The sequence below is a fragment of the Falco punctatus genome, assembly GCF_963210335.1.
Source record: "Falco punctatus genome assembly, chromosome: 11".
Taxonomy (NCBI): Eukaryota; Metazoa; Chordata; class Aves; order Falconiformes; family Falconidae; genus Falco; species Falco punctatus.
In genome coordinates this window covers 18,395,583-18,404,399 of record NC_137591.1, presented here as the reverse complement: position 1 = coordinate 18,404,399, position 8,817 = coordinate 18,395,583, and the positions used below count along the sequence as shown (strand labels likewise).

General features: G+C 39.3%; 1 long non-coding RNA gene across 1 annotated transcript in view; it reads right to left on the bottom strand.

Annotated features, from left to right (window-relative positions):
• LOC308071365 overlaps positions 1 to 8,802 on the bottom strand; it is a 39,620-nt gene extending 30,818 nt beyond the window's left edge. The window contains exon 1 of the long non-coding RNA XR_013931114.1: positions 7,742 to 8,802. This is a non-coding gene — a long non-coding RNA (uncharacterized lncRNA). The remainder of the gene's footprint in view (positions 1 to 7,741) is intronic.
• Positions 8,803 to 8,817: the final 15 nt, after the last annotated feature.

The window sequence follows — 8,817 nt, the reverse complement described above, 5'->3', positions numbered from 1 at the left end:
CTGTACAGGGAAATGGAAACAGAGAAAAGTGATCTGGAATTGCTGAAAACACTGGAAGAGATGATCAAAAAATGACACAGATATGAGGAAAGAAATGGAGGTAGGAATGGTTGCATCCCAACAATTGCATGAGGCTGATAAGCCCTCAGTGACATAGGAAGGTGGGAACACTCTGGTTCCAACTAACAGCCAGTGACTGACCATAGGCTGGTCACTGTGAAGACTTCTTAAATCTTTTAGAGTTCATAGTATTGGCATGCGTATTTTCCAACTCAGTCAAATAGCCTTCTGACAAGAGAATAACACAGTGTGAAACAGTCCCACTGCAATTCAGATTTAATGGCATTTATGAACCTTTGCTTTGCCTCTCACTCTCCTTCTCAATCGCCTCCTGGCCCTGCCAGCCGATTCCCCCTCAACATGCACATTTGTTAACAAGGAAAGGCAGTTCATGATTTCTTGCTCCTGGTTTAAACTAGATGGTTACAAAGTAATAACAGTATTAATAACAGTGTCAATTGATGACCCACCCTGTGCTTGAACAGTGTCAATTGATGACCCACCCTGTGCTTGAAGAAGGACAGATGCAAGAGGGCAACCTGTAAGGTCTGCAATTACTTGAAAAAACAGATGGATGAAATATCCAAGTTTGCTGTTCTTTTCTTCTTTCCCTTCCAACAATTATCTAAGGCAGCTACTGAGACCTAACTACTAAAGATCCATGCAAATATCTGCTGTGCTTGTCTGATCAATGATTCAATAGGCAAAGAGGGGCCTTTTTTCCATGCTCATCTTTGATTTCTGCACAGAACTATGCTAAGCTTGTGTTTCTCAGATGAAAGCAAGTGATACAGTTTATGCTAAAATGACAAAACAATTTGAAAGCGAATGTGTATAACGGAGAGAAGAACTTAAGCACATGGTTGACATTATTACGTTTATTTCTCAGTGAGACCTGTCTTTTCATGACACTAATCAAAAAACTGGGTCACCTCACAATGGTAATTTCCTAGGAATCTTGAAATTCATGAGTCAATTTGATCCCTTTTTAGCTGAACATTCACTAAGCACAGCGAGGCTGGTGGAGCTCAGCTAGCTCATCAGACTTGTCATCGACTATATGTGAAGAGTTTATATCCTTAATGGGATCAAAGGTTTTATCAGTGATCCTTCGTAAATGTAAACAGATGAAATATTTTTCTATCAGCATTGATTCCACACCTGACATTTCTTCTGTTGATCAGTTAATGGTTATTGTCCGTTATAAAATCAGAGACAAGGAAGGTTTATTACTTTCTTAACAGCTAAGAACCATGCCAAAGAACATCTCCCATCCCCCCTTGCTTGAATCCATCTTGCAACAACTGAATATTAATAACATCATTTGCCATTCCCAAGGACAGATTTAAAATAATGCTAGTCTGGACATTATGAGTAACTTTTCAAAGTATTGCATGGTGTTTTAAAATGCAGATCTCCCATTAAAGTCAAATAGAAGTCATTCAGCTAAAATCCTAGTCATCCTTCAGAAATTTAGAACCAGAAAGGTCTCCAGACAAGGATTTGTGAAATTAAAGCATTGGCAGAGAGTGCCATGCACTTAGCCTTTATTGTCAACACAAAATTTTGTTCTTCTTTAGTGTCCTTTAGTGTTAACTCTGAATATTCCCCTGCAGATATTGAGATTGAGAATATTCCTGGGAATGTGACAGATTTCTGAAACATGCTACAGCTATCAATGAATTAAAGCTCATCACATTCTTCAGCTGTGGAATATTACCCTTGTTTGGCATAAGGACAAACTTACTGATGAAAGTGACTTGCCTATAGTATTACAAAACCATAGTGATGTAGAAAAACAATCCTATCTCAGTGAATTATTTTTACTAAGAGAAAAAAAACCTATAAAAAGAACCAGTCTTAGAAATATATCATACTATTATAGGATGTAGTTCAATTATATTAAAAAGGAAAAAATGTTTCAAACCCTATAAAAACAAAGGACAAATATATTGCTTTAAGTCAGACAGGATTTTTCAGTCAACCTTGAGTGAAGGGTTTTTTCAAAAATTTTGATTCACCAAAGATTAAAAAAATCCCTCTGAACAGTATAAATGAACTTCTGCAAGAGTGACCAAACCTGGAAATATGGCACAAAATATCAATTTAAAAAGAAGAAAGGACATTTTAACCTAGATAGATCAGAGCAGTTTCTCCAGGCAGAGCATGAGTCAGGCTCATGCGAGTCAGTCATAGCCACAAATGCAGAAGTCAGCCTCTGGGCTTCATATGCAAGAGATGATCCCTTGTCCCTAAATCAACATCAGCATTGACAGGTGGATCACCAGGAGTATGTCTACACAGCACAGTAGAGGATGTACAGAGATACTGAAAAAGCACTGACCCAAGGACGGGGATGGTGCTGGGTAAGTCTCCCAGCTGATCAAGGGCAGCCTTATTAGGCCAGGCAGAGCAAAAGCCATTCAGAGACACTGGACCTGCAGCAAAAGTCATTCAGAGCTAGCTAGTGGTTCTTTGCACAGATGGACATTTTGCTGTGCAGACCTTTCCTGCAGAAATTACCAGTACTCATCTGTGTTGTATTCTACAATTTCTGAGTCTTGCATGCTTAGTGTATCTCAAATCTGCATTCTGCTCTGCTTTGCCTTTCTTCCTAAACTAATTGACACCAAAATCTCCATCCACACTAGGCTGAAAGTACCCAAACCTGCCTGACCTTAGATGCTAAAGAAACATCCTTTGGAAACTGATACTGTCGTAGGAACAAGTCAGCAAGTCAACGGAATGAGAAATAAAGCTGTATTGTCATCACTGACCTGAGATACAGAAATGAAAAATAAAACATAAATCAAAATGAGACTGAGGTCAACACATTATTAGAGAGCAGATTATCATTAATGTTAAATTTGAATTCAGAGGAAGTTAATCTCATAGAGCCAATGTAAAGAAAGTAGCTCTCCCCCAAATCTCCACTCGAGATCCTCTCCTGATGGCCTGACTGTTCAAACACTTATTGCATGTACTGATGACTAATGCAGATAATATCTCTGACACAGGGAGTATTTCTCCATTTAACGAATAAACATGGACTACTGCAGGAACAGGTCTCAGCACTGCAGGCCCCTCAGAGCAGACTCTGCCTTCTTCCTCAAGCACACTGCATCCTGCTGGTTTTATGCATTAAGAATAAACAAGAAGAAAGGTTTCATGTTTTGTCTTACCAGGCTGTTAATTGAACATATGTATCAACATTTCTTCATTAACAAGTATCCTGATTCAATGCTTTGGAATTAAAAGCCATAGCCCAAAGAGCCTGAATGAACAATGTTTTTCTCACTTCTGCCTTGCAGGAATGGCAGCAGTAGGACTGCTTTCCAGTGCTCAGACTGCACAACTCCAGCATATGACCTGTTTCAGGGAAACTACTGCATCCCTGGTTACAAGATGGGAAATGTGTATTACTACTTCGGGTGCATTTTCAAAACAGCAAAACTTAATCCAGAGTTTCACTGTGGAATCCTTTTATTGAGAAGTTACTTAATACAAAAACCTATCCTGTTTTCTTCCCCCTCCCACTAAGTAGTCTAACTTCTCAGGTAGTCAACCTCCTTTGCTTGCGTTCCTTCTGACTCCATGTCTTTTCTATTCTTGCAGCTCAGCAGACTCACCTTCAAGGGGGTGGCCACTGCCATTTCCCTTGACTGCTAAACAAGAAGTGAACACCGTATTTACTCCCTCCTGGAGCCATCTTCTGAGAAGACATGCTTATTTAGTCACCTGCACTGAGAGGACTCCAGGCTCTGTATATACTATGTATGGAAGATATTGATGGGAGCACAGGTTGTTAAAATGCTCCAGCCTATTTCTCCATGAGGTTCATTTCCCTGCCATGATTCAGTGGTGTGTTTCTGTTACAGTTAGCCTGATTGTAACAGTCTTAAGGGATAAGGAATTATTTTATTATGCTCAAAAGTAGCTATGGCTTTGATGAAGTCACTGGTCATATGTACTGCCTAGCTATGGTGACTACTTTTCAAGAAAGATACCAAAAAGCTGGACATTTTCCTCCTTCCTTAAAGAGGAAAAGTATAGCTTCCATTAATACACTTCTGGATCATACTGTGTTCTTGCACAGTTCTTAAAAGTGCATCAGGTGCTAGTAATGATCTAGAAAAAAACCAATATTTGAAATACAGCTCTCTGATGGAGGAAGTTATACCAAAACTAGTATCCAGAAAAAGCTAGATGAATTCCAGTTTGAAAAAAGAAGCATACTTTAAACGGTGAAGGACATTAGTTTACCAAGATGTGTTATGTTGAGATGCCTTTGTCACTGAGCGATTTTTTTTGTCAAAAATGGATCTTTTTTTCTTTTTCTTTTTTTTTTTCAAAATCTGTGCTAACAGAGTGGTCGCTCAGCAAGATAACTCATTAGAACAATGCAACCAACCCGCAACTCAGTTTGGTGGCCTTCTTTCTTAAGGGATGGACTTACTTAGGTTCTTGCACTATGCACAGATAAACCAGGTCTTCTGAGAACCTCTGTGTCCCCTGTGCACTCAGAATACAGCTGATCTTTGCACAAATTGACTGTAATGACTGTTTTGCTGGGAAAGGGCCAGACCACAGTGTCACCCTTTGTGAATACACATTGGTCATTACACCCCTGTTTCAAGATTAGATAGTCTCTCAGACACAGCGAGCCAAGGCATTCCTGGGCACCAAAAAAATTTGTAGACACTCTTGAACATGAAGTCTCAGTAGTAGAGCATGAGATGAGGCTTACATTATCTATTCACCTCACAGAGGTGTTTGAAAATAAATCAGTGTTTGCAATTACTCAGACATTAAGTTATTCAAGGATTAGTTTTCCTTATTTAAGTTGTTTAATGAGACACAATGAATTACAGAATTCAAGGAAGACAACCAAAATCCCACCTTGAGTAATAAAAGGATTGAAGTTTCATCTGCAGAAGACTGTTTGACCTTATGATAAATGTGTTTTTACACATCCTTTTTCCAGTCCTGCCTTTTCTGAGATACTATTCTTCCCTTTTAACCCTCTCCCAAGCTAGGATAAAGCTGTCCTCATATAAGTAAGGAGCCATGTGGAACACTCATGTTTATGCAACTATGAAATACCAGCCAAAACACAGGAGTCATCATAAATATGAACACCAAAATCACACAGCACTAGCAGCCAGGTATTTATCATGCTCCACATCAGAAGAGCTAATGGTTATAGCACCACTGCTCTGAGTGACAGCAAGCTTAACACATTTTTCATCTCATATACCTTATACCACACAGTCGCCTCCTGAAGAGCTATAGATGTGTCTATGGGGATGCAGTGATACACAAGGCGTGCTGGGGAAAACAGAATCCCTGGATGGTCTACTCGGCTGCACATGAGGTATAACTCCCAAAGTTTTATATTGGCTAAAACAGTGGTGGCTTGAAGTAGAACAGGACTAGCACTAAGATCTCAAACACCATGTGCTCCAGGATGCCCCCATGATGGAATCTTACCAGAGCAACTGAACTTTGACCCTAGGACTCAAGTTCAGAACCACGGGTTTTTGTATACAGACATCCAGGAACAGGCTAGGCCTGAAAGCCATCAGGGTAACAATAAGCAAGACCAGTCCCAATTGAATGAGACCGAAATCCTAGTAGTGTGCTGGGATGGATGCTTTACCCATTATTAAATCAAGGAGACATGTAGTCTTTCTAATAACTGAAAGTGCTTAGGAAGTAGGCATTGATAGTGAGAGTCATCTCTCGCAATGGCCAACATGTCTGCAAATATGCAGCTAATGGCAAAGGAACATGGCAGATCACTGCCTGACTATGGGACTGAAAGTCTATGAACCCCTGTAATGCTCTAGGGAGTTCACAGACAAGCTCTTCTTCAATACATGTCCCTGTGCTGGCTGGAGAACTACTAGTTCTGAAGCATCAGTTCCCCCAAGTGGTAAAGCTGAATTGGGGAGTTAAGAGAAAAGCAATGTAAGGCTGCATGCAAGTAGTTAGCTCACAGACAGGCCAGAGCAGATTCCAGCACAGAGGAGAAATAACAGAAAGACTGATACAGGCCAGAGAAGGACTGCAGAAACTTCATAATATCTAATAATGGGACTTGCAACCCTTGGCACTGTGAAGGGACTGGGAGAGAAGTTGTCTACAAGGCTAAGAGTGCTGCAAATAAAAGATGATGCGTCTATTAGCAAGGTGATACCAAAACACCGGAGTTTTGTAATGTAAGCCTTGTATACTAGGAACTTCCTATGTCAAATTCATTTAATTGTAACAACCATATTTAAAAAAAAGCAATCAGTGGGAAAGTTAGAGAAAAAGAATTTCTGCTATTGCAATTTTTTCCTCTCTCAGCTTGGCTTCCTTTGTTTTTTAATTTGGCAATATACAATGAGATCAGGAGATACATGTGCACATCAGCAAAAGGCTGTGTCAAAGATGTACTTTTGAAACCTGCTAAAAGAGGGGAGAAGTGAGATTAACAGTGTCCTGATGAAAAGAAAGATAGAGAGCACACACAGAAAGATAGAGAGCACATATCACATTCAGAAAAGGGTGACAGTAATTTCATTAGAGGACCAGAAAAAATATACTGAAAAATCAGTAGACTATTCAAGAAACTCTATCAAATTTTTGTCAACATTGACCTCAATAAATTCTTGTAACTCCATGACTGTTTCTTTTCTGAAGTACAGTCATCATCTCCTGACCCTTTCTTTAATGTACTCCCTTTTGAAGTAGATAAAAAAGTACAAAAATATGTTTTCAAAAAGGCAAAATAAACATATTGCCAAATTGAGCACTGGAGACTTGATTGCTTCCCAGCTTAGTGCAAGGAAAGAATGTGATTTACCAGGAAGTCACTAACTTCAGAAATAAACTCCCAGAGAAAACTTTAAAAACAAAAAAAGCATATGCAAATAAACATCTTTATATTGGCATAGCATTCCACTTCAGTTCAGATACACATCTGACTGCAAGCAAAATAGTCTTATCTGTAGCTCGCTGCTTTGAAAATTGAGCTGCAAATCACTCAAGAACATTTGCTTTCCATCCTTCTCTCATAAGATTTCCAATACTTTGATTGAGGTGGGCAAAAAATATTGCCAGAGAGGTCTCCCACAAACACTTTATGTATTTATTTATCTACTTTCTCTTTCCCATCTCAGCTGAAATCACAAGGTGTGAATATGGTGTAAAAAAATACAAGTGAAAATTATTAATGTTTTTTAACTTAAAAACTAAACCCCATTTTCTCCAAACAGAAATTGGATTGGAATTCAATTTGTTTTGACTGTTAGCCCAATGTTATGCAACTTTATCTGTCCCTATTTACCCAAAGCTCTAGAAAACTTCCCATTATTAATTAGGCTACTTTGGCAAGACCAAACAAAATGACTGAATAATTGAAATAAACACACACAAGCTTGGTACTGCCTAAGCAACTGACAGGTAACTGTGACTTGCTTTTTTGTCACAGGAGCTAGTTTTGTCCTCATAATGATACTGACTTTTCTGTGAATTCTTTTGTGTCTCGCATCATCAGTATTTGGTTTACTAGCCCATAGTGCAGACAGAGAATCCCCAATGTGCTACAGAAACATAAACCTAAGGCATTTTGGTTATTTTACTACACAGTTCAATGGAAAAACCTCTCTGTGATTAGCAGACATAATATACTTACAGATGTGTCACCCGCAGACTTTTCTGTGCAGGTCCCTTCCAATAACTCACTTATGGCTATATTACACAAGAGAAAACACTTTCAGTCAGGGCATGCCAGCTCTGTGGGTTTTGGCCACCATTGTTGCAACATAGAGAATAGATGGGCCCAGAAGAAGCATTTACTGAAACTTCAGAGGCGTGGAGATGTTTGGAAGGCAGCTGTCAGATTTTGCATGTGCATGGGATGTCAGGAAAAACTGGGTTGGTGTCAATCAAATTATCTTGTCCATCAGCCTTTTAGGAAATACTCTGAGAAGCCTAAAACAAGATGTTGAAAGAGATGGTGTTACTTCTTCTGTGAAATGAGGAGTTGTCTTATGTAGCAAATTTGACAATGAATTTCCAACACAAAAGAATCCACTTACTACAACTTAGCTACCTCACTTGATCCAAGGTTTTAGAATAACCTGAGAGTGTCAGTCAGGAAGAAAACAATATAAAAAGACCTGATAAAAACTCAGTTGTTATCAGGGAAAGTCAAATGAAAGCAACCAGAAGGATCAACACATCACGTCAGCATTTTTTTTCCCTTCTTCTACCACCTGCTGCAGCTCTTCCTCTAAACTGGTGGCTCTAATTTGACAAGTTAAAACAAAACAACAACAAAAAATAATACAGTCACTGTTGACTCTTTAGCTCATTTGCAGAAACCTACCAGTCCAGCTGTGCCCATTTCTTCTTCATGTGTAGAAACCTGTTAAGTAAAATAGCATCAGAAAGGTAACTTCCTTCTCTCGGACACAGTTGGAAGGGGGTAGGGATGGGTATTTACTCCTTTCAGCGGCAAGCAACTCGCTTGTCAACCTAAGTCCTACTTCTCTCCATTGAGCATGCTCCTAAAAAAAGCCGTCCAGCCAAGATATCTACATTAAAAGGTGCATCACTCCTCTGCACTAAGTTCATCCTTGAAACAAATATGATCTGTCCACAGTTTCATAGGTAATAACATTAAAATCTTTTTCTCCTAGTGTCAGCTGGCATCATACTTGCAGGTGCAGGTAGAAATGATGCTTACAGCCAAAGAGAGACCCTAAA